Source organism: Aegilops tauschii, chromosome 5 (assembly GCF_002575655.3).
Source record: "Aegilops tauschii subsp. strangulata cultivar AL8/78 chromosome 5, Aet v6.0, whole genome shotgun sequence".
Classification (NCBI taxonomy): domain Eukaryota; kingdom Viridiplantae; phylum Streptophyta; class Magnoliopsida; order Poales; family Poaceae; genus Aegilops; species Aegilops tauschii.
Genome location: NC_053039.3, coordinates 274972404 through 274999803, shown reverse-complemented (window position 1 = coordinate 274999803; position 27400 = coordinate 274972404). Strand labels below are relative to the sequence as shown.

At 47.4% G+C, this 27400-nt stretch overlaps 1 long non-coding RNA gene across 2 annotated transcripts; it reads right to left on the bottom strand.

Moving 5' to 3' along the window:
- Positions 1-10875: 10875 nt before the first annotated feature.
- LOC120964734 (uncharacterized) lies at positions 10876-13175 on the bottom strand. Of its 2 annotated transcripts, none has more exons than XR_012183660.1 (3): positions 12669-13171; positions 12341-12589; positions 10876-11078 (listed from the first exon to the last, which is right to left on the bottom strand). It is a non-coding gene; the product is annotated as an uncharacterized lncRNA (long non-coding RNA). The 2 variants fall into 2 exon arrangements; XR_012183661.1 differs by lacking the exon at positions 10876-11078 and adding an exon at positions 11459-11773 and having other exon boundaries at positions 12669-13175.
- Between the last annotated feature and the right edge of the window lie 14225 nt (positions 13176-27400).

Below are 27400 nucleotides of genomic sequence, written 5' to 3'. Positions count from 1 at the left end.
TGCTACACATGATTTGGAGTTAGCAGCCGTAGTGCATGCGTTGAAGACGTGAGACATTTTCTCATCGGAAACCATTGTGAGGTGTACACGGATCACAAGAGTTTGAAGTACATTTTCACGCAGAAGGAGTTGAATCTCAGGAAAAGGAGATGGTTGGAGCTCATTAAGGATTATGATATGAGATTGCATTATCACCCGGGGAAGGCTAACGTAGTAGCCTATGCGTTGAGCCGCAAGAGCCATGTCAACACACTCATGACCGGAGAGTTACCCAAGGAGTTAGCAGAGGATCTTCGTGAACTATGTTTGGAAATAGTTCCGAGAGGCTATGTAGCAGCATTGGAGATTCAGTCTACTTTGATGGATAAGATCAGAGAAGCCCAGAAGACAGACAAGGAAATTGCTGAGATAAAGGAAAGGATGAGTAAAGGAAAAGCCAAGGGATTTCGTGAGGATGAGCACGATACCTTATGGTTTGAGGACCGCGTTTATGTGCCCAATGATCCGGAGATCAGGAAGTTGATCTTGCAAGAGGCCCATGATTCACCATATTCGATTCACCCAGGAAATACCAAGATGTACCTGGATTTAAAGGACAGTTTTTGGTGGACCGGAATGAAGAAGGATATTGCGGAGTATGTAGCAGTTTGTGATGTATGTCAGAGAGTAAAGGCAGAGCATCAGAAGCCAGCAGGATTGTTACAACCATTGTCGATACCCGAATGGAAGTGGGATAAGCTAGGCATGGATTTTATCACAGGATTGCCCAGGACTCGTTCAGGCTATGACTCGATATGGGTTGTAGTCGATCGTTTGACGAAGGTAGCTCATTTCATCCCAGTAAAGACCACTTATACAAGTGCTAAGTTGGCAAAGATATACATGACCAGGATCGTATGTCTGCATGGAGTTCCGAGGACCATTGTATCAGATAGAGGAACCCAGTTTACTTCAAAGTTTTGGAATCAGTTGCACGAGACTTTGGGTACCAGGCTAGAGTTCAGTACAGCCTTTCATCCACAGACAGACGGACAGACCGAGAGTGTCAATCAGATTTTGGAGGACATGCTGAGAGCTTGTGCGCTAGATTATGGATCTAGTTGGGATGACAATTTGCCATATGCAGAGTTCTCTTATAACAACAGTTATCAATCCAGTTTAAAGATGGCCCCTTTCGAAGCTCTGTACGGAAGGAGGTGCAGGACACCGTTGTTGTGGGACGAAGTTGGAGACCGCCAGTTGTTTGGACCAGATTTGATTAAAGAGTCTGAACAGAAAGTGAAGTTGATTCGCGATAGGCTCAAGGTAGCCCAATCCAGGCAGAAGAGTTATGCGGATTCTAAACGCAAGGAGACAGTTTACGAAGTCGGAGACAGAGTTTATCTTCGAGTATCACCACTTCGAGGAGTGAAGCGCTTTGGAGTTAAGGGAAAGTTAGCGCCATGTTTTGTAGGACCATACAAAGTTTTGGAGCGTATGGGTGAAGTTGCTTACAAGTTGGAATTGCCCGGAGGATTGTCGGGAGTTCACGATGTGTTCCATGTTTCTCAGCTGAAGAAGTGCCACGCAGAGATGGCTGAGATACCACTGAGAGATACAGTGCCACTGGAAGCGATTCAGCTGGATAGTGATTTGACCTATGAGGAGAAACAAGTCAAGATTCTCGAATATGCCAGCCGAGTCACCCGCAGCAAGGTTATCAAGTTTTGCAAAGTCCAGTGGAGTCACCATACCGAGGAGGAAGTCACCTGGGAGCGAGAGGAAGATCTACGGAAGGACCACTCTCACCTATTTTCTAGCCAACCCGAATCTCGAGGGCGAGATTCATCTTAAGGGGGGTAGGTTTGTAACATCCCAAATTTTCAATTTGGAATGTTATACATAGATCATTCTTGCATATCATATTTTATTGCATTTTGTTTTGCAATCCTAGAAATTCTACGCAACTCAAGGACCCACGGAGAGAGTTGGGGATTTCATTATTTTCATATTTGGGTTTTCTCAAATTTTGAAAATGGGATCATTTGTTTTAATTATTTTTCTCTCCGAAAATATTTCATATCAAAATATATGAGAGGAGCTAATATGACTTGTCCACAAATAATGAAATATTGGAGGAAAAATATTAAAAAAACAAATATTTGTTTTTATTTGGATTTTATTTGATTTTATTTGAATTAGGAAAAATACGTGTTTTTCAAAATTGCATTTTTAGGCCCAAATAAATGTTCATCTTGTCCGGCTTATTTTTAGAGGACGGGGAAAATTTATTTCGGGATTTTTGGAGTCCTTTTAGTATTTCTTTTCTTACTTTTTCTGCATGTCCGAATTATTTTAAAAAAAGTCAACCGACTGCGGGCCGTACCCAAGCGGGACTCTTCGGGCCGGCCTTTAAAAGCCCAAGACCCCGAGGCCCAGCGCCGCCAGCCCACCCGAAACCCTAGCCGATCCGCCGCCGCCTCGGGACCCGCGCCGCCGCCCGCGCCGCCCCGACACCCGCGCCGCCCCGCCGCCCGTCGCCGCCGGAGCCGTTCGCCGGAGTTAGAGGTAGCCATCGGTTTTTTTATAAAACCGATCGGTTTTATTTCATAAACCCTAGTTTCGGTTTTGTTTAGATCGGTTCGGTTTTTTTTGGTTTATTTATTTTGCGAACTTTCGCCCATACGTTCATTTTAACGAACGGTTTTCGTCATTTAACCGCAGACAGCGAACGTTCATTCGTTAGCCTGTTAGGCAGTTTTTCTTTTTCTCGGATTTTCCGCGATTAATTTTGATCGCGATTTCTGATCCGATTTTCGTTTCAGTTTAACTTTTCGCTCGTTTATCGGAATCAGGCGATTCAAGCGCCTAGAGTTTCATCTCGAAACCCTCTTTCTGTTTAACCAACTCAAACAAGTTTTTGCTACTGTAAAATTTGACTTAGGTCTAGATTAGTAAACGAAGCTTGTTTCTTTCGCCGTTTGAGTTTTGTTGCTTCGTTCGATTTGATTCTTTTTGCAAACTGGAGTTCTTAAGTTGAACTTTCTGGTTAGATCTCTTATTTTGAGTTTTATTCGTGCACCCTTGCTTGATTGCTTATGTATGTATTGTTTGTTTGCGATAGAGTACCCGGAGTGCGAAGCGTGCTACTACGAGTCTCTAGGTTTCACGGAACATCAGCAAGGCAAGTAACACTTTGATCATACCTCTTTACTGTTGGAAATATGCCCTAGAGGCAATAATAAATAGGTTATTATTATATTTCCTTGTTCATGATAATCGTTTATTATCCATGCTAGAATTGTATTGATAGGAAACTCAGATACATGTGTGGATACATAGACAACACCATGTCCCTAGTAAGCCTCTAGTTGACTAGCTCGTTGATCAATAGATGGTTACGGTTTCCTGACCATGGACATTGGATGTCGTTGATAACGGGATCACATCATTAGGAGAATGATGTGATGGACAAGACCCAATCCTAAGCCTAGCACAAGATCGTGTAGTTCGTTTGCTCAGAGCTTTTCTAATGTCAAGTATCATTTCCTTAGACCATGAGATTGTGCAACTCCCGGATACCGTAGGAATGCTTTGGGTGCACCAAACGTCACAACATAACTGGGTGGCTATAAAGGTGCACTACAGGTATCTCCGAAAGTGTCTGTTGGGTTGGCATGAATCGAGACTGGGATTTGTCACTCCGTGTAAACGGAGAGGTATCTCTGGGCCCACTGGGTAGGACATCATCATGATGTGCACAATGTGATCAAGGAGTTGATCACGGGATGATGTGAGTTACGGAACGAGTAAAGAGACTTGCCGGTAACGAGATTGAACAAGGTATAGGGATACCGACGATCGAATCTCGGGCAAGTAACATACCGATAGACAAAGGGAATTGTATACGGGATTGATTGAATCCCCGACATCGTGGTTCATCCGATGAGATCATCGTGGAACATGTGGGAGCCAACATGGGTATCCAGATCCCGCTGTTGGTTATCGACCGGAGAACGTCTCGGTCATGTCTGCATGGTTCCCGAACCCGTAGGGTCTACACGCTTAAGGTTCGATGACGCTAGGGTTATAGGGAAAGCATGTACGTGGTTACCGAATGTTGTTCGGAGTCCCGGATGAGATCCCGGACGTCACGAGGAGTTCCGGAATGGTCCGGAGGTAAAGATTTATATATGGGAAGTCCTGTTTTGGTCACCGGAAAAGTTTCGGGTGTTATCGGTAATGTACCGGGACCACCGGGAGGGTCCCCGGGGTCTACCAAGTGGGGCCACCAGCCCCAGAAGGCTGCGTGGGCCAAGTGTGGGAGGGGACCAGCCCCAGGTGGGCTGGTGCGCCCCCCCACCAAGGCCCAAGCGCATGGGAGAGTGGGAGGGGGCAAACCCTAGGTCCAGATGGGCCTTGAGGCCCACCCTAGTGGCGCCCCCCCTCTCCTCCCCTTGGCCGCCCCCCTTGGATGGGATCTAGGGCTGGCCGCCTCCTCTTGGGGTGGGAACCCTAGAGGGGGGCGCAGCCCCCTCCCCCCTATATATAGTTGAGGTTTGGGCTGCCCAAGACACACGAGAACGTCTCTCTTTCGGCGCAGCCCTACCCCTCTCCCTCCTCCTCCTCTCCCGCGGTGCTTGGCGAAGCCCTGCGGGATTGCCATGCTCCTCCATCACCATCACGCCGTTGTGCTGCTGCTGGATGGAGTCTTCCCCAACCTCTCCCTCTCTCCTTGCTGGATCAAGGCGTGGGAGACGTCACCGGGCTGCACGTGTGTTGAACGCGGAGGCGCCGTGGTTCGGCGCTTAGATCGGAACCAACCGCGATCTGAATCGCTACGAGTACGACTCCTTCATCCGCGTTCTTGCAACGCTTCCGCTTCGCGATCTACAAGGGTATGTAGATGCACTCCCCTTCCCCTCGTTGCTAGATTACTCCATAGATTGATCTTGGTGATGCGTAGAAAACTTTGAATTTCTGCTACGTTCCCCAACATTTACCACCCAGTTTTATTGCATTAGATCAATCCTCAAACTATTGCATGATTAGGATCTGATTAATATGTGGGTTTTGGGAAGTAGATGAGGTAGTACCTATTGCCCTGTTTACTATCAAACCTTTGGGAGTTACTTCTACGTTTGCTTATATTGCTATGCTATGCTCGTAGACGTGGATTGGGTTTGAGTGTATTTCATGACAGATGTGAGATTGTTAATTAATGGATCAACTTAAGGTGGCTACTTTAATTTACATCTGGGTGGATTGAGGCACCTGGAGAACCCAGTGTTGCCTGTATTTTTGGATATCCCGGAGTACCCGTGTGATCATCCTATGGACCGCCATCCAGGCTCAAAGGGATCATGAGATTATTCATGCTAGAAACTTCCGTGTGCAGCCACAAGCTATTATGGGCTCTAGCATAGTTGAGTAGGTTACATGATCTCTTGAAGAGGTGGGCTAGCAGATGTAGGGGAAAGTAGGTGTAACTGTCCACCCGGAGTAAAGAGTATTGTTTCTGAAAGACTGTGTCTCGGTCATCCGTTTCTCAAACGCCATGTAGTGCGAGAAATCAAGCGGAGGCGATCGAGTCTTGTGGGGAAAAGTGCGCAAACCTCTGCAGAGTGTACAAACTAATCATGGTTAGCCGTGTCCCCGGTTATGGACATCTTGAGTATCTAGTTTCTGGATTATCATGTGTATCTCATCATGTTACTTAATTTAATTTGATTGGGTTAATCACGTTCTTAATTGGGATTGAGTTGGAGGTACCTTCTCAATGTTTAACAACCACCATGATAGTTAAATAAAATTTATTCCTTTATGGTAGGGAAAAATTGGCTTTTCGCAAAACTGTAACCATAGAGCTTTCCACTAGCCAAATATGCATGTAGTGATAGCATTATTCTGTTCATTACTCTCTATGTGTTACATTGCCAGCATATTCCATGTGCTGACCCATTTTCGGGCTGCAACGTATCATGTTGCAGACTTTTCAGACGACGAGTAAGGAGCCTTAGGTCGTGGTCTTATACTCAGTGATGCCGTTGGAGTTGATGGACTCACTTTATCTTCCAAGCCTTCCGTTGTTATCGTTTTTAGATGGCCTTAAGCCATATTTATTTGTATTGAGTTCTCTTGAACTATTTGATGTAATAAGTGTGTGATTGCTACTCTGTTATAAATCCTTCAAAGTACTGTGCGTGTCGGCATTACCGATCCAGGGATGACACTGATCCACGGAGACTAGACTATTTGAGGTCTGGTTGCTACAACCTAAGAAACTAGGAGATCCACGAATACCCACTATACCATGCTCCACTAAAAGAAACTATGTTAAAACTGCCTTATGTGATTTAGGAGCGAGTGTTAGTGTTATGCCTTTCTCTTTGTATAGAAGACTTGATTTGAGTACACCTACTGAAATATCATTGCAAATGGCGGATAAATCTGCCGCTATACCTATTGGTATTTGTGAGGATGTGCCTGTTGTAGTTACAAATGTTACTATCTTGACAGACTTTGTTATACTTGATGTGCCCGAGGACGACAACATGTCGATTATCCTTGGTAGACCCTTCTTGAATACTGCATGGGCTATTATTGATTGCAACAAAAGCAAGGTCACTTTTCATACCAATGGTAATGAGCATGTGGTACACTTTTCGAAGAAGAAATTTCAAGTGAATGGTATTAATGTTATTGAAAAATCTCCAACAAATATTATTGGAAGTTTTGAACTCCCTCTTCCTACTGTCAAGAAGAAATATGAAACTCTTATTATTGGGGAGATGCATATCCCCGTTGAGGCAACCTAGTGTTATACTAAGGTTCTTCGGTTTCATGTCATTCGAAAGTAGTTTGTTAATAAGACTTCATCTCCCTTATTAATGGATTCTTTTTTAGGGGCATGTGGTCGATGAATTTACTAAGCACAACCTACAGTATCCCTTATTTACTCTCTATTATTTGAAGTTAATAAAGTAGAAATGCCATGATTTTCTTGTTTTTTGAATTTTTCGTGCAATAAAAAAATGACGAGAAAATAAAAGTTCTCAGAATGCCCTGAAAATTTAGTATGACTTTTTGTAGAATATATAAGAATTTTTGTCACAGAACACATCCGAGGGGCACGCCACCCCCTAGGGCGTGCCATGTGGGCTTGTGGGTCCCACAAGGACCCACTCACTTAACCCAGCTGCCCACTCCCTTCTTCCTCCAGAAAAATCACTCGCTTGCTCAAACCGGTGTTCTTGCTCATTTGACTGCCAATTTCGATCTCCTTGCTGAGAACTCCGTTTCCAAAACTGTTTTGGGAGATTCTTCTTCGGTAGGTCCAATTAGTTTTTGTTCTAGTGCTTTATATATTGCAAATTTTTGCTATTGTGGTGACCTTTTTCTTGAGCATGCATGTCAAATTTATATGGTCCAAAGTAGTTTTGATGCATGATATAGCCTCTAGATACTTATGGGAGTAGTTGCTATCAGTTTTGTTGAGTTTGGTTCACTTTTATTTTGAGTCACTAAATTTTTTAGTAAATTTTCAAAAGAAGAAAATGTTTAGGAAAATGTTCCAAGGTGGTTCCTCAAGCAAGAGCTCTCCGAGGCTTGCTATACGTGAGCCGGACCTCGAACCTCCGCGGGAAGCCCTTGTGCGACCATGTGAATGGCCATTGGATTCTTTCACGACTCAAGCCGACATTAAGGAGGAGTTCGACATGTACGTGCATAATATTTGTTTTGGATTTAACATGGAGGTTACTGATACGTCTCCAACGTATCTATACTTTTTTATTGTTCCATGCTATTATGTTATCAGTTTTGGATGTTTTATATGCATCAATGTGCTATTTTATATTATTTTTGGGACTAACCTATTAACCTAGAGCCTAGTGCCAGTTTATGTTTTTTCCTTGTTTTTGACTTCTACAGAAAAGGAATATCAAACGGAGTCCAAATGAAATAAAAATTTACGATGATTTATCTTGGACCAGAAGACACCTACAGGGCTTGGAGAGAGGGCGAGAAGAGTCCTGAGGAGGCCACAAGCCTCTAGGGCGCGCCCCAGGGGGGCACCCCTGGCTTGTAGGCCCCTCGGGAGACCCCTAACCCTAATTCCAGCTCTATATATTCTCAAATATTCCCCAAACATCATAAGCGTCCACAAAAATACTTTTCCGCCGCCGCAAGCTTCTGTTCCCGTGAGATCCCATCCTGGGGCCTTTTCTGGCACCCTGCCGGATGTGGGTTCAATCACGCAGGGCCTCTACATCAACCTTGCTGTCCTTTCGATGAAGTGTGAGTAGTTTACCATAGACCTAAGGGTCCATAGCTAGTATCTAGATGGCTTCCTCTCTCTCTTTGATCTTCAATACAATGTTCTCCTCGATGTTCTTGGAGTTCTATCCGATGTAATCTTCTTTTGCGGTGCGTTTGTTGAGATCCGATGAATTGTGGATTTATAATCAGATTATCTATGAATATTATAGTCTTCTCTGAACTCTTTTATGCATGATTAAGATATCTTTGTATTTCTCTTTCAACTATCGGTTTGGTTTGGCCAACTAGATTGGTTTTTCTTGCAATGGGAGAGGTGCTTAGTTTTGGGTTCAATCTTGTGGTGTCCTCACCCAGTGACAGAAGGGGTAGTGAGGCACGTATTGTATTGTTGCCATCAAGGATAAAAAGATGGGGTTTATATCATATTACTTGAGTTTATCCCTCTACATCATGTCATATTGCTTAAGGTGTTACTCCGTTCTTATGAACTTAATACTCTAGATGCATGCTGGATAGCGGTCGATGTGTGGAGTAATATAGTAGATGCAGGCAGGAGTCGGTCTACTTGTCACAGACGTGATGCCTATATTCATGATCATTGCCTTAGATATCGTCATAACTATGCGCTTTTCTATCAATTGCTCAACAGTAATTTGTTTACGCACCATATGTTTTCTTTCAAGAGAGAAGCCTCTAGTGAAATGTATGGCCCCCGGCTCTATTTTCCATCATATATTTTCAGATCTATAAACCAAAAAACCCAAAAATACCTTGCTGCAATTTATTTGTGTTTACTTTATTTTGCTTTTTATTTACCTTTTATACCTATCTCTATTAGATCTCACTCTTGTTCATGACCGTGAAGGGATTGACAACCCCTTTTCGTGTTATGTGCAAGAGTTTGTTAGTTTGTGCAGGTGCATATATTGGAGACTTGCTTGTGCCTCCTACTGGATTGATACATTGGTTCTTAACTGAGGGAAATACTTATCTCTATTTTGCTGCATCACCCTTTCCTCTTTAAGGAAAAAATCAATGCAAGCTCAAGAAGTAGCAGTTACTATTGCACGTCGTTTACACAATAATGCCTTTATGGGTGGTTTCTTTGGTGGAATTTATGCCACTCGCATAGCCGGTCATCTAGGGGTACCCATTAAAGAAAATGACGCCATGTTGCCACCTAGTTTTCTGGATTATGATGCTATGGTACACCACCAGTTCCTTGAGAGGGACGACCCTCCGCTCAAATACAAGGCTAATCTTTAACAGGTGTCGTGTCTTCCATATTACTATGCCTGCTCCTTCCTTCTTTAATTTCTAGGAAAAACATAGGCACTTCATACTAGAGGAGGAGGCCGAGGAGTACGAGAGGGCGGTAGAGACAGCCCGCCTTGAGGAGGCAGCACGCCAAGCTGTGGTAGTTGCATATCAGTACAACCCAAACTTCGACTATGGGTATTACCCCGGCTACCACGGACCTTAGACCAACTTAGGCCAAAAGCCTAAGCTTGGGGGAGTACGTATCTCTCACCGACATTACAGTCATGTACCACACATTTCATTCCATTTGTCGGTGTTCATCCTTTTTCATTGTATATCAATGTTAGTTTTATTTTCGCTTTCTTCTTGTCTTTGAAAAACTTCAAAAATCCAAAAATATTTCTCGTTCCTTTTCGTTTTTTCTTTCTCGTTTAGTAATTCTCAATATTAAAAAGAAAATCCAAAAAGATTTCTCGTTCTTATTTTACTTGTTGGGAGCTTTTCCATGTAAATATTTTTTTCTCGTTTTCGTTTTTCTTTCCTTCTTTTAAATTGCTTTCTTCAAGAAAAACAAAAAGTCCAAAAAAATTTCAGTGTGTTTCTCTGAATTTCTTTTCTTTCCTTTGGGTTGTTGTGAGGAGAAGACCACGATGAACATGTTGAGTGGCTCTCATATGCATTATTGTTGATCTAACAAAGAGCCCAAATTACCTCTGTAACAAGCACAAACAAAAGGGGTGATAGAGGGTCCCATCGCCTTACTTCTCTCTAGCTTGTAGTAGAATTTTTCCCTAGAGCCCCATTTAATAAATAGCTCAAGTATAGTAGCTGAGTTAAATAGATATTTCATCCACATTATCCAGTTTGCTCCAAAACCTTTGGCATGTAGAATATTAATTATGGCTTGGAACTCTAGAGTGTCAAAAGCTTTGGTTCCTGCTCGCAGCCATCCCAAGGGCAAGAAAAGCAAGTCCGACGTATCTTTAGTGACCTTCGGATTTGTGGAGATTTCACTTGCCTCTCGTCCAGGCGGGCACAAGAAATCTGTTGTTCCAGCAACACCAACTCCTAAGGGATTGCAAGTTCATGCTATGCAAAGGGTGTGGAGCTCTATGATGTCGACCTGGCGGAGCTCACTAAGGAGTTCCTTCTTCGTCAAGCTTAGAAAATTTTATCTTTCTCGTCGTCATCCCATTTTAGCAATGTCATCTTATGCTAGTTTGATTCTTTGGAATGTTTTATGTTGGAATGTGTGTGGGTTAATGTAACGACCCGAACCTGATAAGATTCGATGTCTCTGTGCTTATCATGCTAGTCCCTGGATCGACTCGCTAGCACACATAGTACATAGGAATATCAAAGTAACAAGTGCATCATTTACTAAAACGTATGATCCAGAAATTATAATGTATTACAAAGTGAATAGCACATAGCTAGCTTTATTCAATAATACCAGCGGAAAGGTAGCATAATAAACGATGAGTCCATTAATGCCCACTGGAGAACATGTTGAGTGAAGACTCGCGACCCTACTGTATCTCACTGATCACCTGAATATCCTGCAACATGATAAGTTGCAGCCACAAAGGGTCAATACATTGAATGTATTGGCAAATCACACAATATGATATAGCAAACCTACATCCACAAAACAATGTATGACAAACAAAACACACAAGTTAGTTTGGAGAAGAATGTCTTCACCTACCTCCACTACCTGAACTCACAACCCTCTCTAATTTACTCGCCCAAGATAACCCAAAGATTCTAAATAAACATGACAGGAACTTCAGAAGTATCTCTCAAGTGCGCTCTGTCAATGGCGCATTCTCTAGGAACCATAGAGCGCTCTGCCAAGGACGCATTCACCTGATTTAAGTTCTGATAACTATACCTCGCCTCAAGTGCGCTCTGTCAATGGCGCATTCTCTAGGGACAATAGAGCGCTCTGCCAGTGACGCATTCACCTGGTTAATAATCCCGAGCCTACGGTTATAAACACTCGCCAATTTCATGGATCACTCGACACATGCCCACGTCTATCATAGCAAGTTGATCACACCATCACATAACACAATCAATACCAAAACATGACAACACAGGATACATATATCAAACCAAACATATATCATAGCATAAAACCACACATGCATAGCAGAATATAGGATGAGCAAAATCAAAAGTGCAAACTTGCCTTGAGCGGTGTTTTAGTACTCTAACGCATAATTCTGATCCGCTTCACACTCCGGACAATCTATACGATAACGAAGGCACCGATAAATAAATCGTACTCACATAACACCACATTAAAGTCAACATCAAGGAATTCAAATAAAAATTTAATTAACAGAACATATCAGTAGGTATCTATTATCTACATGCTAGTAGGATCACAATGCATATTTAGATCAACGGTTTGAAAGATATGGCCTCCGGAAGTTTGAAATCAAATTTAAACAAATTCGAATTTGAACTGTTAAAAAATGTAAAATTTTGGTTCTACAATATTCTCCTGGTCACTATGAGTACACAGGAAAAAGAATCGATGAATTTGGACATACGGGTCTCAAGATATACCTAAACGAACATTTGATATGGAATCTGCCAAAATAAATTGTGCTAAAACAGATTTCTGGAAGAACTGCTGCGGCAGCTGTGGATGTGCCACGTGGCGAGACGGGATTGGCTGGAGCGTGTTCGCTGTGATGGCTAAACAGCGGACGGCCACTAAATAGCGCATGCCTATTCGAGAGAGAAAAAACAGAACATGATTTAATCTGGACCGTTAGAGAGAGAGATCGGGCGGTTGAGAATTGCTCACCGGAGGACAGAGGAGGGATTGTCGCCGGACTTGAAGAAGACGGCGCCGGCACCTCGGGCGGCGATGGTGGCGCCTGCTCCGGTGGTCTCCGAACTCCGTATGGTGGAGTACGAGACGCGTAGCTTTTCTGCAGTCTCGAAGACGTCCACAACGGCGTCGGTGGCAAGCGGGGACGATGGAAGATGGTGGCTGGAGTCGCGGCAGCGGTGTTCGTCGGGGCGAGGTCGAAGCACTCGGCTGGGTGGTTCCCTGTGTGATATAGATGGTAAGGGCGATAGAGGATATCTAGGGGAATACAACAGGAGCAAGAGGAGGTGTTGGGACCCACTGGCGCGACGGATACGACCTGCGAAAAGCATCAGACGGCGGCGAACTCCGGCGAGATCCAGCAGCGAGTTCTAGGGCACGGGAGAGCTCAAATTTGCCAAAAAAAATCGGGCGAGGGGAAAGTGGTGAGTATATATACGGAGAAGATCGTGCAGAAGGGCGAAGATTCGGCTCGAATCCAGAAGGGATCGGATCGGCGCTGTGTCCAGGAAGAACACGGCTAGACGAGAGAGATGACAGGCGGGGCCAGGTGGTCAGTGGCAGAGAGCAGCGCTGCGGATCGGGCGCGGGTGCTGCGTACCGCTTCGGTAGGCTAGGTGGGCAGCGGCGGCGTCGGGTTGGTGGGCCGCGGGCCAAAGTGGCATCGGCTGTGCTGCACTGCGTTCCCCTTTTTTAATAAAAACAACAGCAGCAAAAAATAAAATAAAATAAAACAACATAATAAATCTAAAAAAAATATACACACACACATTAAAAATAACACTACTGAAATAAACTACAGGAACACTAGTTCCTATTCTAATGAAATTTTGAAAATTCATTTTTATGCAATAGGACACACAAACAGCAATAAAATACTAAAATAAAATATTTTGGAGATTATGAAAAATATCAGAACATATCAAATGAACAGTAAATAATACTCTGGACGTTATGAACATTTTTAAAATAGTGGAGAAGTCATGTTATCTCCACTCCAATAAATTGCTTTGAGTTGCAATAATGAATTGAATATTCAAAAAAATTCAAATATGCATAGAAATCACGATGAGAAATAATGATCCTATTAACATACCAAATTTGAAAATTTGGGATGTTACAGTTAAACTCTAAGGCAAAGTGGTCGATGCTTAGGAATACAATTGAAGAGAGTGGGGCATCTACCATGTGTTTTCAAGAAACAAAAAGAATCCTTTTTATTTCTCTACTATTTGTAAGTTTGGTCCTCAAAGATTTCATCATTTTGCATGTGTCCCTTTTGTTGGTGCGTCGGGTGGTCTTCTTGTTGAAAGTGCAAGCATGCCCTTACATCATGTTCTGATGTTGATGACAATATACATGTAGGGGACTAACTATGTTCGCCAAGTGAATCTCAGGTGTTAGTCCCCGGTTCATCAAATGTGTGTGGATCGCGAACATACGGAGTTGATTTTACTCAAGGAAGAAGTATCAAAATGGTTACATATTTGTTTTCTTGAGTATAGGATCCGGCACTATTAAGAGGGGATCGGTAGGGTTAGTAAAAGACTTGCTCATGTCACAAAACTCCTTCTTTAGATCTATCACTATATGGTCTTGCTTGTTCTGTCTCTGGCCTTGCCGGATGTCCGGGCTGCCTACCGGATGTCTGGGCTGCACGCCGGATATCCAGCCCGCACGCGGATATCCGGACCTTGCTATCCAGAGAACATCTTGTGATGGTGTCGTCTTCCAGATGTCCGGCCCTCCATGCCAGATGTCCGGGCTCCCCTTGCTCCCCGTATCTCCAAGCTTCCTTGCCGGATGTCCGGCTTGTGCTATCCAAGGGTTGTTCGACGAGGTGAACTTGCCGGATGTCCAGCCATATGCCGGATGTCCGGGCTTTGCCCCGGATATCCGGTCCCATTGTTCTGTCCTCTGCTTTCTGCCTCACTCCACACATACTACGCTAGGCTGGATGTCCGGCCCCTGTCCCGGATGTCTGGCCTACCCTGTCACTTACACTACAACGGCCATATTTGCTCTCACACTATATATAGTCCTCTTCCCCCACGGGAGAGGGCTGACCATTCACTTTGAGCAAACCCTAGAACACATTTCACTCTCGCTCTCTCTCTCACTCTTCCACCCCAAATCTTAGATCCCCAAAGGATTTGAGAGCATTTGAGAGAAGTTGTCCATCCAAGTGATAGATCTACTCCTTCCCCTTCTTTGCACCAAAGGAATTCGTGATTTGAGAAAGTCTTGAGCTTTTCCCCATCGTTCTTGTTACTCTTGGAGGTTGGAGACTCCTAGGCGGTAGGAGTCTTTCGGAGAGGAATCGACCATTGTGATTACCCCCGGAAAGTTTGTGAGGGTTTGGAGATCACCACAAGGTCTACCACTACTGGTTGAGAAACGCCTTCGTGGTGTTGTCTCAAAGAGAGAATAGGGTGAGCCTTCGTGGTGTTGGTGTGCCTTCGTGGTAACATCCACCTCTCTAACGGTGACTAGCTTCCCTCCAAGGAAGTGAACATCGGCATACATCCTCATCTCTCGAAGTTGCGGTTATCCCTAACCCTAACTTCCTACTTGTGGTTACTTGTCTCTTAGGACTTACTTATATCTTATTGTGTTTGCTTACTTACATATTGGTGTTACTTGTTTACCTTGCTTAGCCCTTAGCTTAATACTTGCAATTGTTAGGCTCACTTTCATATTCTGCATTATTGCCTAAAATTGCTAAGTAATAATTAAAATTTGTAATTGTACCTATTCACCCCCCTCTAGGTCCATCTCGATCCTTTTAATTGGTATCAGAGCCTCGTGCTCTATTCTTGTGGCTTAACCGCCCTAGAGCGAGATGAACCCCGATGGGACTCCCCTTGTTGCGGATCCGAAGAGTACGGGCGCGGTTTCCATGGAAGTCAAGTCCTTCACTTCTGAGGATCTGGAACGGGCACTTGCTAAGAAAAAGGAGGAGAATGATGCTTCTCTTGAGGCCTTGGTCCAAATGAGACTAGCCACACTAACCACGATGCTTGCACCACTTTCTGGCGGTGCGGCCTCGAGGCCAGTTGTGCCTACTCCTTCACTTGGTCAACAACCTCCTAGTAATGAACACTCCATTGTTCCTTGGCTTTATGCAAGACCTTAAATAGAGAAACCAAAGTATAACCCTCAAGGCAAACCTCCTTTACTTGATGACACTACCGATTTTGCTTTGTGGAGAGTTGCTATGCAGGATCATCTTCGATATGCAAATGATGAGATGTTGGAAATCTTGGAGTATGGCTACCAAGCTGTTGACCCGAAGAATCTTACTCCATGAGAGGTATATGACAAGAATCTCAATGACACAACAACCATGTGCATAAGGAGAGGTATGACTGACAAGCAAAGGAGACCATACATACATATCACAAGTGCCAAGGAATTCTGGGATAGCATTGTGAGGACCAAGACCGGTACCTCCACTCTCCGGCTTGCTCAATATGAAATTGCCAAGGGTCAATTGCAAAACTTTTGTATGGAGGAAGGTGAATCTCCCAAGCAACTCCTTGAGCGTCTCATGACTCTCACTGCTGACATCGAGTCTTGTGAGTGTGACAAGACACAAGATGGATTGAACTTGACTAAGCGATTTCTCGTGGACAAGTTGCTTCATGCTCTTGCTCCATATCATCATCAAATGGCGTGGGACATAAGACAACACCATGGCTTCAAGGAAATGACTCCGGATGACATCATGTCCACTTTCCAACTATTTGAAGAGTCAAAGGCAAATGCTACAAAACATCTTGCCATGCATGGTACCTCAACATCAAAAATCAATCTTGCATTGAAGGCCAAGCATGTATATGAAGAAGAGCAAAGTGAAGAAGAGGAAGATGATGAGGATGAAGATAGTGATGAGATTGACTCCGATGAGAGTCCTTCATATGAAGACATTGCTCTCTTTGTCAAGAAGTTTAGCGCGGGAAAATTTAAGGGAAGATTCCAGAAGAAGAAAGTGAGAAAATGCTACAACTGTGAAGAAACCAACCACTTCTCCAACGATTGCCCTTATGATAAGAGATAAGATAAACCAAGGTTTCCCAAGACCTTTCCCAAGAAGAAGTTGCCAAATCCTTTGAACTCCAAGCTCAAGAAGAGAGATGGGAAAGCAATGGTTGCTCATGAAGAATCTGATCCGGATGATGTTAGTGGTGTTGCCGGAGTAGCCCAAGATTCTCAAAACACTTTGAGACTAGTCAACAAGAGTGGTGATGTTTTCACCTACAACTACATGAAAGACTACAAGGGCAACGCTCACAAGTGCCTAATGGCAAAGGTCATGGTAGAAGATGGAGAGGATCAAAACTCTCCTGACAAGGTCAAGGTAACCCCACGATCAAACCCTCCTCCTTTCACTCCTTCTACTCCTAGTGATGAGTATCTTGATGCGGAGGATAATTATGATGATAATGATATAAATGACCCCATGTTTGCTAAATTAAATAAGGTCATGTGCTCCCTCAAAGGAAAGAAGCTCACTATGTTTCATATGCTTATGGAGATGGTGGGTAAGCACACTATCACCATTAAGGAACTCGAAACTCTCGTAACCGAGGAAAAGGAAAAAATATGAAATCCTTGAGCGGAAAGTCCAATATGAGGAAGCACGAAATGATGATATGCTTGAAAATTGGTGCAAACATTGATGTTCATGCTAAAGAGATTGCCTCATTGAAAAAGGCTAAGCACTCTTGCGAAGAGTTGATGAATGATAAAAGTAAGCTTGTGAAGTCTCATGCAACTCTCTATAAGGATTGTGAGCTTCTATCCGTGTCTCTCAAGACGAAGGAAGAAGAGATCACCCTTCTTACAAAGAGTTTTGAGACGCTCAAGCTTACTTATCTTGAAACTCTAGCCAAGGCTTACTCTTCTCCTATTATCAATGTTGATGCTTGTGCTACTAACTCTAGTAGTGACCTAGCATCTATTCTTGAGGAGAATCACTTTCTCAAGGCTCAAATCGAGAAAGGTCTCATGACATGTGCTCAAGGACAAAAGAACATTAATGAGGTATTGAGCCAACACAATGAGGTGTTTGCCAAAGTGGGGCTCGGGTTTGACCCAAGCACAAGCAAGAAGAAGAAGTCTTCCCAAAAGTGCACCACCCCTCTAAAAGAAACATTTGTACGAGAAGGGCACAAGGAGAAAGGTAAGGTTGTTAGTGGGAAGCCCACAAGGGGCATGCCCACTCTCAACAAGCCACAAGAGTTCATGCCTCCATCCTATGTACTTCATAAGACTAAGGATGGAGAAGTTTATGCAAATGTTGTTGGTCCTCGAAATGCATTCCGGTTCTATGCTATTTCGGTCCCATTACAAAATGGGTGCCTCTAACCAAGTCATAATTGTGTGTAGGTTGCTTTCTCTGGTGGAGTAAAATGGGTGATCGATAGTGGATGTACCAATCATATGACCGGAGATAGAAAATTGCTCTACGATTTCATGGAAGCTATTCAACCATTTATGAGCATTATGTTTGGTGGAGGATCAAAAGGACAGGTACTCGGGTTGGGCAAGGTGGCTATCACAAATGACATGTCTCTTGCAAATGTCATGCTTGTTCAATCCCTTAAATATCATTTGCTTTCTGTTCGCCAATTGGCTTCTGTTGGTTATGATACACTCTTTGGACTAACGGATGTGAAAGTCTTTAAGAGAGATACTCTCGAAGTGGCATTTGTTGGAGAGTTGGATGGCAACCTTTGCACGGTTGATTTCTTGAAAGAGAGCACATTCCATGCAACTTGTCTAATGGCCAAGGCCGACAAGGGATGGCTATGGCATCGCCGGCTAGCCCATGTCGGCATGAGAAATCTTCAAGATCTCTTAAAGGGTAATCACATCCTTGGACTAACCAGTGTCTCTTTTGAGAAAGATCGTGTGTGTAATGCATGCATAGCCGGGAAGCAACATCAATCAAAGCACCCACCCAACAATCTCGTGTCTACTTCAAGGCCTTTGGAGCTCCTTCATGTGGATCTTTTTGGGCCTCCTTCATGGGATAGTCTTGGTGGGAAGAAGTTTGGACTTGTCATTGTTGATGATTACTCAAGATATACATGGGTGTTTTTCCTCAAATCCAAGGACGAGACGAAGATCACCTTCATTGATTTTGCCAAGCAAGCACAACGCAAGTTTGACAAAGAAATCTTGGCAATAAGAAGTGATAATGGCTCTGAGTTCAAGAACTACACCTTGGAAGAATTTCTTAGTGATGAAGGGATTGAGCATCAATATTCAGCTCCATACACTCCTCAACAAAATGGTGTACCCGAAAGGAAGAACCGTACACTTGTGGAGATGGAAAGGTCCATGTTGGATGCATACAAGTCGCCACATAGTTTTTTTTTGAATATTTCGTCACATAGTTTTTGGGCCGAGGCTGTCAACACTGCATGCCATGCATCAAACCGGCTCTTCCTCCGCACAATATTGGAAAAGACTCCATATGAGCTCCTAACTGGGAACAAGCCAAATGTCAAGTACTTTCGTGTATTTGGGTCCAAATGTTTCATCCTCAACAAAAGGGAACGGTTAGTAAAATTTCAATCCAAAACAATTGAGGGCATATTTGTTGGCTATGGATCAAACTCTCACGCATATAGAGTCTACAACAAATCCAATGGATGTGTTATGGACCATTAATGAGAAGAACAAGCTACATGATGCAAACATCAAGCAAGCCGAAGAGCTAAAGGACGTAAGAGCCCAACTGTCGGATGCCTTGAAGGAGAACAGAAAGTTGAAAGGCGACATATTTAGTATGTCCTTGGACCTAACTTTCATATGGTCCCCTGATGGAAAGTTTTACGAGATTTTTCCTTTAGGTGTATTAACTGGGCGGCCCGAGGGAGAAGTGTCCGGATTTCAAGGCGACTTGCTGCAGGAGCTGTCCAAAGTGCACGAGCGAGCTCAGAAAGAAATGAGGAACATGGCTAAGGCTTTATGGCCATCCGATTCCCCTCCAGGGATGATGGAGGAGCTTGCGAATTTATTCAAGGGAGCTCGTCTTTGTTTTGAGTTATGGAAGGCATCAGCATGTCGAGAAGGTTCACGAGAAGTCTGGGCCATGGTGAAAACATGGTATTCTGGACTTGATCCGAATCATATGGCCCTGGTCGGACCTCGGGGACCAGACGGACAAGAAATTCCGGTTACTTGGTGTACGACCAAGTAAAGACAGCCGCCAAATTTTCACAACAGCACTGTAAACTAGACAGCCTGATAGATGATATAGATAGAGAGTAGGCGTTTGATTCCATGTAACAATATACTTTATCATCAAACTTATCTCCGGCCGAAATTTAAAAGATTGTCATGGTAGACCTTCCGCTTCACCCTCCGAAACCCAAGGGTTGGAGTGTTTCCGAATACTATACCTGTGGTAAACACTAAGTATGTTCAGAAACTAGGCAATCCAATCGTAGTCCTTGAACAGACAAACTGTATTCGGGGAGTTATGTTATATTACTTTTTAATGTAAGAAACATCTTCTAGAGAGAATAGTTCCGTTAAGGGTTCCTCTCCCTGGGTTAGCATGCATTATTTATGCATTCCTAAGCCGTCATGCGAAAGAATCACATGAGTTTTTGTACTTTGAGAGTTTTTATTGCAACGAAGGTAGTTCGTTGTTTGTCCGCCGACCAATTATTCCCTTAAGAACGCTAGCTTTCGGCTTCACCCGTCTGAGGTACATGTCCGGATGACCCAGTTGTAACAATCGCAGAGGTGCTCCCTTTATGCCCTAGCCGAACAAGCGGGGAGCCAGGCAACCCAGCTTGGCAAAAACTTAAGTCATAGAGGTGCATATAATGGCGAAGACAGGACGTATATGAGCAAACAACACATATATATGGTGAGCTTTATGCTCAAAATAATAATAAGCTTCTATCGAGAGAAGCCCCCAGTTATGGTGGGGTGTGTACATTTAAGGATGTATACCCCTCAAGTGTGCGGCTTACCCGAACACACGCTAGAAATCGTATAAAAATGAAAAAAGGAAAATTTTGAAAAGGAGAAAAAAGGGACACACAAAGGTGTATGTCCGGACTTAGGCGTAGAATCTTCGGAGCGGAGCAGCGTTCCATGGGTTCGGCTCTAAGCGATTATCCAATGCATTGCAAAGGCGATAGGCTCCTCCAGTGAGAACTTCACCTATAATGAAGGGACCCTCCCATTTGGGCTTGAGCTTATCCTTTTTCTTCTCTGGTAGGCGTAGAACGAGTTCGCCGACGTTATATGTCTTCGCCCGCACTTCTCTGCTTTGGTATCTTCGAGCCTGTTGTTGGTAAAACGCGGAACGGGCTTTTGCAACATCGCGCTCCTCCTCCATGCCATCTAAGTCGTCATGTCGATCGAGCTCGGCCTCTCTCTCCTCATACATGCGCACTCGAGGTGAGTCATGAATAATGTCGCAGGGCAAGACAGCCTCTGCGCCGTACACCATGAAGAATGGTGTGTATCCGGTCGTGCGGTTGGGCGTGGTTCGCAGCCCCCAGAGTACGGAGTCGAGCTCCTCGACCCAGTGTTTATCCGATTCCTGTAGGGACCGCACTAGTCTGGGTTTGATGCCACTCATTATCAAGCCATTGGCCCATTCGACCTGGCCGTTTGTTTGAGGGTGATATACGGAGGCGTAATCGAGTTTGATACCTAGATTAGCACACAAAATTTTCACCTCGTCGGCTGTGAAATTAGAGCCGTTGTGAGTAATAATGCTATGTGGGATACCATAACGGTGTATGACACCAGAGATAAAATCTATCACCGGTCCGGCTTCAGCCGTTTTTACTGGTTTGGCCTCTATCCACTTAGTGAATTTATCCACCATAACCAGTAAATATTTCTTCTTATGGCTTCCCCCTTTAAGGGGTTCGACCATGTCCAGACCCCAGACCGCGAAAGGCCAAGTAATAGGGATTTTTCGTAGGGCAGTGGGCAACATATGGCTTTGATTGGCAAAAGGCTGGCATCCAACACGGCACTATATGAGGTCATGTGCATCTGCTCAGGCCGTGGGCCAAAAGAAACCTGTACGGAAGGCCTTACTTACAAGGGCCCGAGCTGCGGCATGATGGCCGCCAAGACCAGCGTATATTTCTGCCAAGAGCTATCGTCCCTCCACTTCAGAGATACATCTTTGAAGGACTCCAGTAGTACTTTTCTTGTAGAGTTCTCCTTCATGAACTTTATAGGCTTTCGAACGTCGAACTATGCGACGGGCCTCATTCTGGTCATCAGGGAGCTCCCGCCTATTAAGATAGGCCAGGAAGGGTTCGGTCCATGGGGAAATTACCGCCATGATTATATGGGCGGAAGGTGTTGGTTCGGTGCCTGAGCCCCCGATGATATCCGAATCGTGTTCGGCATCCGAGGGTGTGATCGGCGCCGGACTGGTATTTCTGCTCTCGTCCTGCCATACCATGGATGGCTTGAAAAGCCTTTCCCCAAAGGTGTTAGGCGGGACGGGGTTGCGTTTAGCGCCCATTCGAGCAAGGATGTTCGCTGCTTGATTACTGTCTCGGGCCAGGTGTTGAAACTCGAGCCCCTCAAACCGAGCTGATATTTTGAGTACGGCGTTGCGGTAAGCCGCCATCTTTGGATCTTTTGCGTCGAATTCTCCATTTATTTGGGATATTGCGAGGTTCGAATCCCCACGCACCTCGAGGCGTTGTATACCCATAGAAACAACCATCCGGAGACCATGCAGAAGTGCCTCATATTCGGCTGCGTTATTGGAGTCCGTATACACGATTTGTAATACATAACGGTCTATGTCCCCTATAGCGGATGTTAGGATGACACCAGCCCCCAATCCGGCTAACATTTTAGAGCCGTCGAAGTACACCACTGTCGGATGTGGGGTTCTGGCAAACCCTTAAGGTTCGAACACTGGGGTGCGCGCGGAGTCTTTCCCTCCTACCGATCTACGCCCTATCTCGCTAAGATCTCGCGGACGAACTTGACGAACTTGCAACATAGAAAGACATGAGGTTTATACTGGTTCAGGCCACCGTTGTGGTGTAATACCCTACTCTAGTGTGGTGGTGGTGGATTGCCTCTAGGGTTGATGATGAATAGTACAAGGGAAGAACAGCCTCCTGAGGTTGAGGTGTTCTTGTGGCTAGGGTAGGCTCTTGATCGGGTTGGATCAAGCTAAGATGAGATGCCTCTACTATGGTGGCTAGCTCTACTTATATAGGCCCTGGTCCTCATCCCAAATATCGAGCGGGAAGGGAGCCAACAACGGCGGGCAAATTTGAAGGGGGACAACTAGTACAAGCTACCCTGACAAAAGCGGTCTTCGCCTGCGAAAAGCTCTGGTGGTGACACCGTCTTGGGCTCCACGATGACCTCCGTCTTGCCGTCCTCCTGGTCTTGGTCTCGTTGCACCAATATAGCAACCTTTGCCTGATGCCTCGGTACTCTTCGCCTGCGCCGGCCTCCTTAGCACCAAAGAGGAAATAAGGACGCTGCGCGCGCTGGCGCCCGCCTGGTGTCCTTCGTCATGGCTCACGTCACGAGAGCCTCGTGAGGTTTGCCCCGCCTTGATATCTCCGCTCCTCGTGAGCCTGCCTGGCTAGGCCACTCCAGAGGAGGTCTTGCGTCATCCGCCTCGCGAGGCTTGGACCCTCGCGAGGGTCTTGGATGCCTTGTTGATGAAGATGGGTCGTACGGCCTGCTGGCTTAGCGATGCTGTGGGCCGCAGGCAGGCAAGTCTGGGGACCCCCATTCCCAGAACGCCGACAGTAGCCCCCGGGCCCAAGGTGCGCTCGGGCTTGGCTTCGCGGCGAAGCCAAAGGTCAAGTTCGGAGCACCGCGGGCCCCAAAAGCCTGCGGCCTCGGTTGACGCGTGGCGGTTGATTGGACGTGGGTGTCTCCGCTTCCCCACGCTGCCTCGGCAACTACTTGTCCTGACAAAAGGCTGGTGCGGGCAGTTCTTGCCTTCATTGCTTCTTCATCGCCTCACCCCAGATCCCCTTTCTCGCTCTTCGCCGCCGCTACCTCCAGATCTGCTCCAACCTTGCTCTGCATCTGCCGCCCATGGCGCCGCGCAAGGTCAAGACTTCCTCGGCTCCGGCTTTGTATGAGCCCGCTCTTGAGGCGCCCACCGTCACAGAGAAGAGCCTCGCCTCCGTGCGTCTACTGACGGTGGGGGAGAGCAATGAGTGGGGGAAGATGGAGCTCCGGCTCGCCTCCGATGAGCCGGAGCCTGAGGGGAGCACCTTCTTCCCTTTCTTCTCGAGCAGCGTCGCTGTTGGGTTGGTCCCCCTTTCTCCGATTTCTTTTATGAAGTCCTCGACCACTACGGTCTGCAGGCGTTGCATCTCCATCCCAACTCTGTCCTCCTCCTGTCCATCTTCGCCTATTACTGTGAGGCGTACCTGGGCGTGATGCCGTCTGTGGGGCTCCTGCGTCATTTCTTCTTCCTCCGTGTCAGCGAAACGCACATCTCTGGATGCGCTAATTTCATCGCATGCGGCAAGGCCAACTCAATCTCGAGCACCGGGAAGAGGGCCGACAACATTCGATCCAAATGGGCCATGATGGACGCCAAGCACGCCGACCCGCGTTTGGTGTTGCCAACAGCGGCGCCCCCTTCCAACGGGGGGTGGCCCAAGGCGGAGCTTGTCGATGAGTGGGCATCGTCAGTGTTGGGGCAGATGATGACCGACTTGAAACCGAGCAACGCGAGGGCGGCCAAGGTAACGGGGGCGATGCTCCTGAGGGAGTTCCTGATGCTGCGGGTTGCCCCACTCCAGGCGCGCGCGCCCCCTGTGGGAGCTTGAAGAAGAGGGAAACAAGACCCGCCTGAGGCCGGGGGACCTGCCTGGCGATGAATTGGACGCCGTCCTGCACCTCATAGTCAGGGACAACCAGGACTACCGCCTAGCGCTTTCGTTCCCTTGTTCCAACGCAGGGACCGGGAGGAATTTGTCGCCTCCAGGCCGATTTTGATGCGCGTGGGCTGGTGCCGCCGGCGCTTCCGGGAGCTCCTATGGCACAGAAACCGGTGGAGGTGTCTTCTGACGAGTCCCGCGGAGATGGGGAAGAGGAGGTGGACTCGGAGAAGACTCTGGAAGAGGTGGGGGAGACTTCCCCTCTGAGCAAGGCCGAGATTCTCCGCGCCCTTCTTGATGATGCCGAGGCCCACGCCTACCAAGGGGAGAGGGAGCAACCCCTCGTCCCGACGAGGGGTAGGTCGTCGCTGGTGGCCCGTGGTGCCGCCTCCGCCCCGACACCTCCTGGAGCTGGATCCGGTTCTGCCTCTGCACCGCCTGGCGCCACCGGAGCCCGAACGCCTGCTCCTCAGGTCCCGAAGCTTTCAGGCTTCAAGCTCCCCAAGCGGAAGTATGTTGCGGTGGATCAGTAAGTGTCCTAAGCTTCGCCTTGTCCTTGTTTGTACTCGTCATTTCCTGATGCTCGCCCTTCCTTGATCAGGCCGACATCTTCGGCGAAGAAGAGGAAGGAAGACGCAACGGCTATGCCTCCCCCGCGGAGAAAGGAGGCAGCAGCGCCCACATTTCCCCAGCCCGGTCGCCCTCGCGAGGCCAAGAGGAGCATCGCCGCGGGGAGTCAGCCCCCAGGGTCCTGCTGGCTCCGGAGATGTCGGCGCCTAGTGCGGCCGACGAGGTCCCAGCTGCTCCGGAACCCGCTCCCCCGGGCCCTGGTGATGATGTCGCCTCCTCCCGTTGCTGCACCTCCACTCCCAGGTTCTTCTACTGCTGTTGCTCCGGAGCGTGCTCTTTTGGAGATGACTCAGCTGCAGGCAGATCTCCTGAGCGCGGACCCATGGCTTGTGGCCGGGCACCTGGAGCTGGCCTCATGCTGGCTCCACTCCGACTTGGTTGTTCGCGCGGCGCTGGGCCAGGCCACTGCAGCTTCTGAGAAGGAGAAGCAGAGCGCCGCCAACGCCGCAGCCAATCGCGAGTTGCAGAGCCTGCGCAACAAGCACGCTGGAGAAGCACGTTGCCGCCAAGTGAAGGAGGGGGAGGTGAAGGCCCGGGAGGACGCCGTGAAGAACCGCGATGCCGAGCTGGCGGAGCTGGAGAAGACGCAGGCCGCCGAGTGTAGCCAGTTGGAAGGGCTGGAGCGGAAGGCGGAGGCGACGGAGGCCGATCTTGACGCCAAGGCGCGTGTCCTGGCCGAAGATCGCGCGGCCTTTGCCGACCTCAAGGAGAGGTCTCGCAAGGCGTTGAAGACGCTCTACGAGCACGGCCTGGAGAAGTCGCTAGCCACCGATGAGGACGGCCCCGCTCGGCTGCTTCCTCTCTTGGTGAAGGCGCTTGAGGAGGTCGTTGATGGCCTCGGTCCCATGGCGGAGGCAGAAGCTCGCGTCCTGTCCTCGGCTGCGCTGACTCGCGTTTTCAGCCACCTGCACCTTTGCGACCCCAACGCTTGCCTTGACGAGCTGCTGGAGCCTGTAGCTGAAGATCAGTGCGAGGCCGCCGCCGCGGCCGTGCAAGGTCAGGTGGAGGCCTTGCTGAAGAAGTTCCGCGGCTTTGTCTCCGCTCCTCTGTCCGGCGATGTCGCCGATCCTGCAGCTGGTGGTGAAGGTGAAGACAAAATTGCTCACGAGGGAGCACCTTCCTCAGGCGACGGCGACGTCTAGAGGTGACCTGCGGCTATTCATCCCGTTCCATTCCTGCAACATGTATCAGGCCTCGTGGAGGCATTTAGACTTTTCATTTGGTATTGTGAGGACAATATGCTTGTAATATTTGCTTCGAGATTTTGCGATTTCCTTCCTATTTGCTTTGTGTTCTGCGTCGGCAGAGCCCGGCCCCGCGCATACCTCAACCGCCATTGGGCCGACCGGAGACCAGGACAGACCAAGGAGTGAGGGGCTACGTGACCAGTTAGGCTCCTGATTCGCGATGCTCAGGAGTCCCCCTTGACACGCAAACAACTTATAGGGAGATTTCGCGAGGGTAGAATAATGTTCTACGTCAGCAGAGCCCGGCCCCGCGCATACCTCAACCGCCATTGGGCCGACCGGAGACCAGGACGGACCAAGGAGTGAGGGGCTACGTGACTAGTTAGGCTCCTGTGTCGCGATGCTCAGGAGTCCCCCTTGACGTGCAAACAATTTCCATACCTGCCCTCGCCGAGGCCTCGGGAGGGGCGCGCGACGCCCAGGTCCGGGAGACCTGGTTGGGTGGCGTGCGCTCGGGCGCGACCCGAGCACAGCCCCCGTGCCCAGCCCCCTCGTGCGGCTCTCCCGAGGGAAGGCGTTGCGGTGAGGCTGGACGCTGAGCTCTGGGATCCCTGAGGTTGGTACGACCGTGGGGCCACCCTCAGTTGTTTATCACCAGCGCGGAGCATAGTGCTTCCGCTTGTGCACGGGCATAGCCGCTCCTCGGCAGTGTCGACAGCCAGCGCGGAGCATGGTGCTTCCACTTGTGCGTCGGATGGGGCCCCCTCCGAGAGGAGCCCCCGGGGCGTGTATAGCCCCGCCCTGACATGTGGCTTGCACGACAGGGCTGCGAGGTGTATCTGGGCACTCGTGAGCCAACGCGGGACTCACGAGGCCCTACCTCAAGGCGGGTGTTGGGGAACGTAGTAATTTCAAAAATTTCCTACGCACACGCAAGATCATGGTGATGCATAGCAACAAGAGGGGAGCGTGTTGTCCACGTACCCTCATAGACCGAAAGCGGAAGCGTTAGCACAACACGGTTGATGTAGTCGTACATCTTCACGATCCGACCGATCAAGTACCGAACGCACGGCACCTCCGAGTTCAGCACACGTTCAACCCGATGATGTCCCTCGAACTCCGATCCAGCCGAGTGTTGAGGGAGAGTTTCGTCAGCACGACGACGTGGTGACGATGATGATGTTCTACCGACGCAGGGCTTCGCCTAAGCACCGCTACAGTATTATCGAGGTGGACTATGGTGAAGGGGGGCACCGCACACGGCTAAAAGATCAAACGATCAATTGTTGTGTCTATGGGGTACTCCCTGCCCCCGTATATAAAGGAGCAAGGGAGGA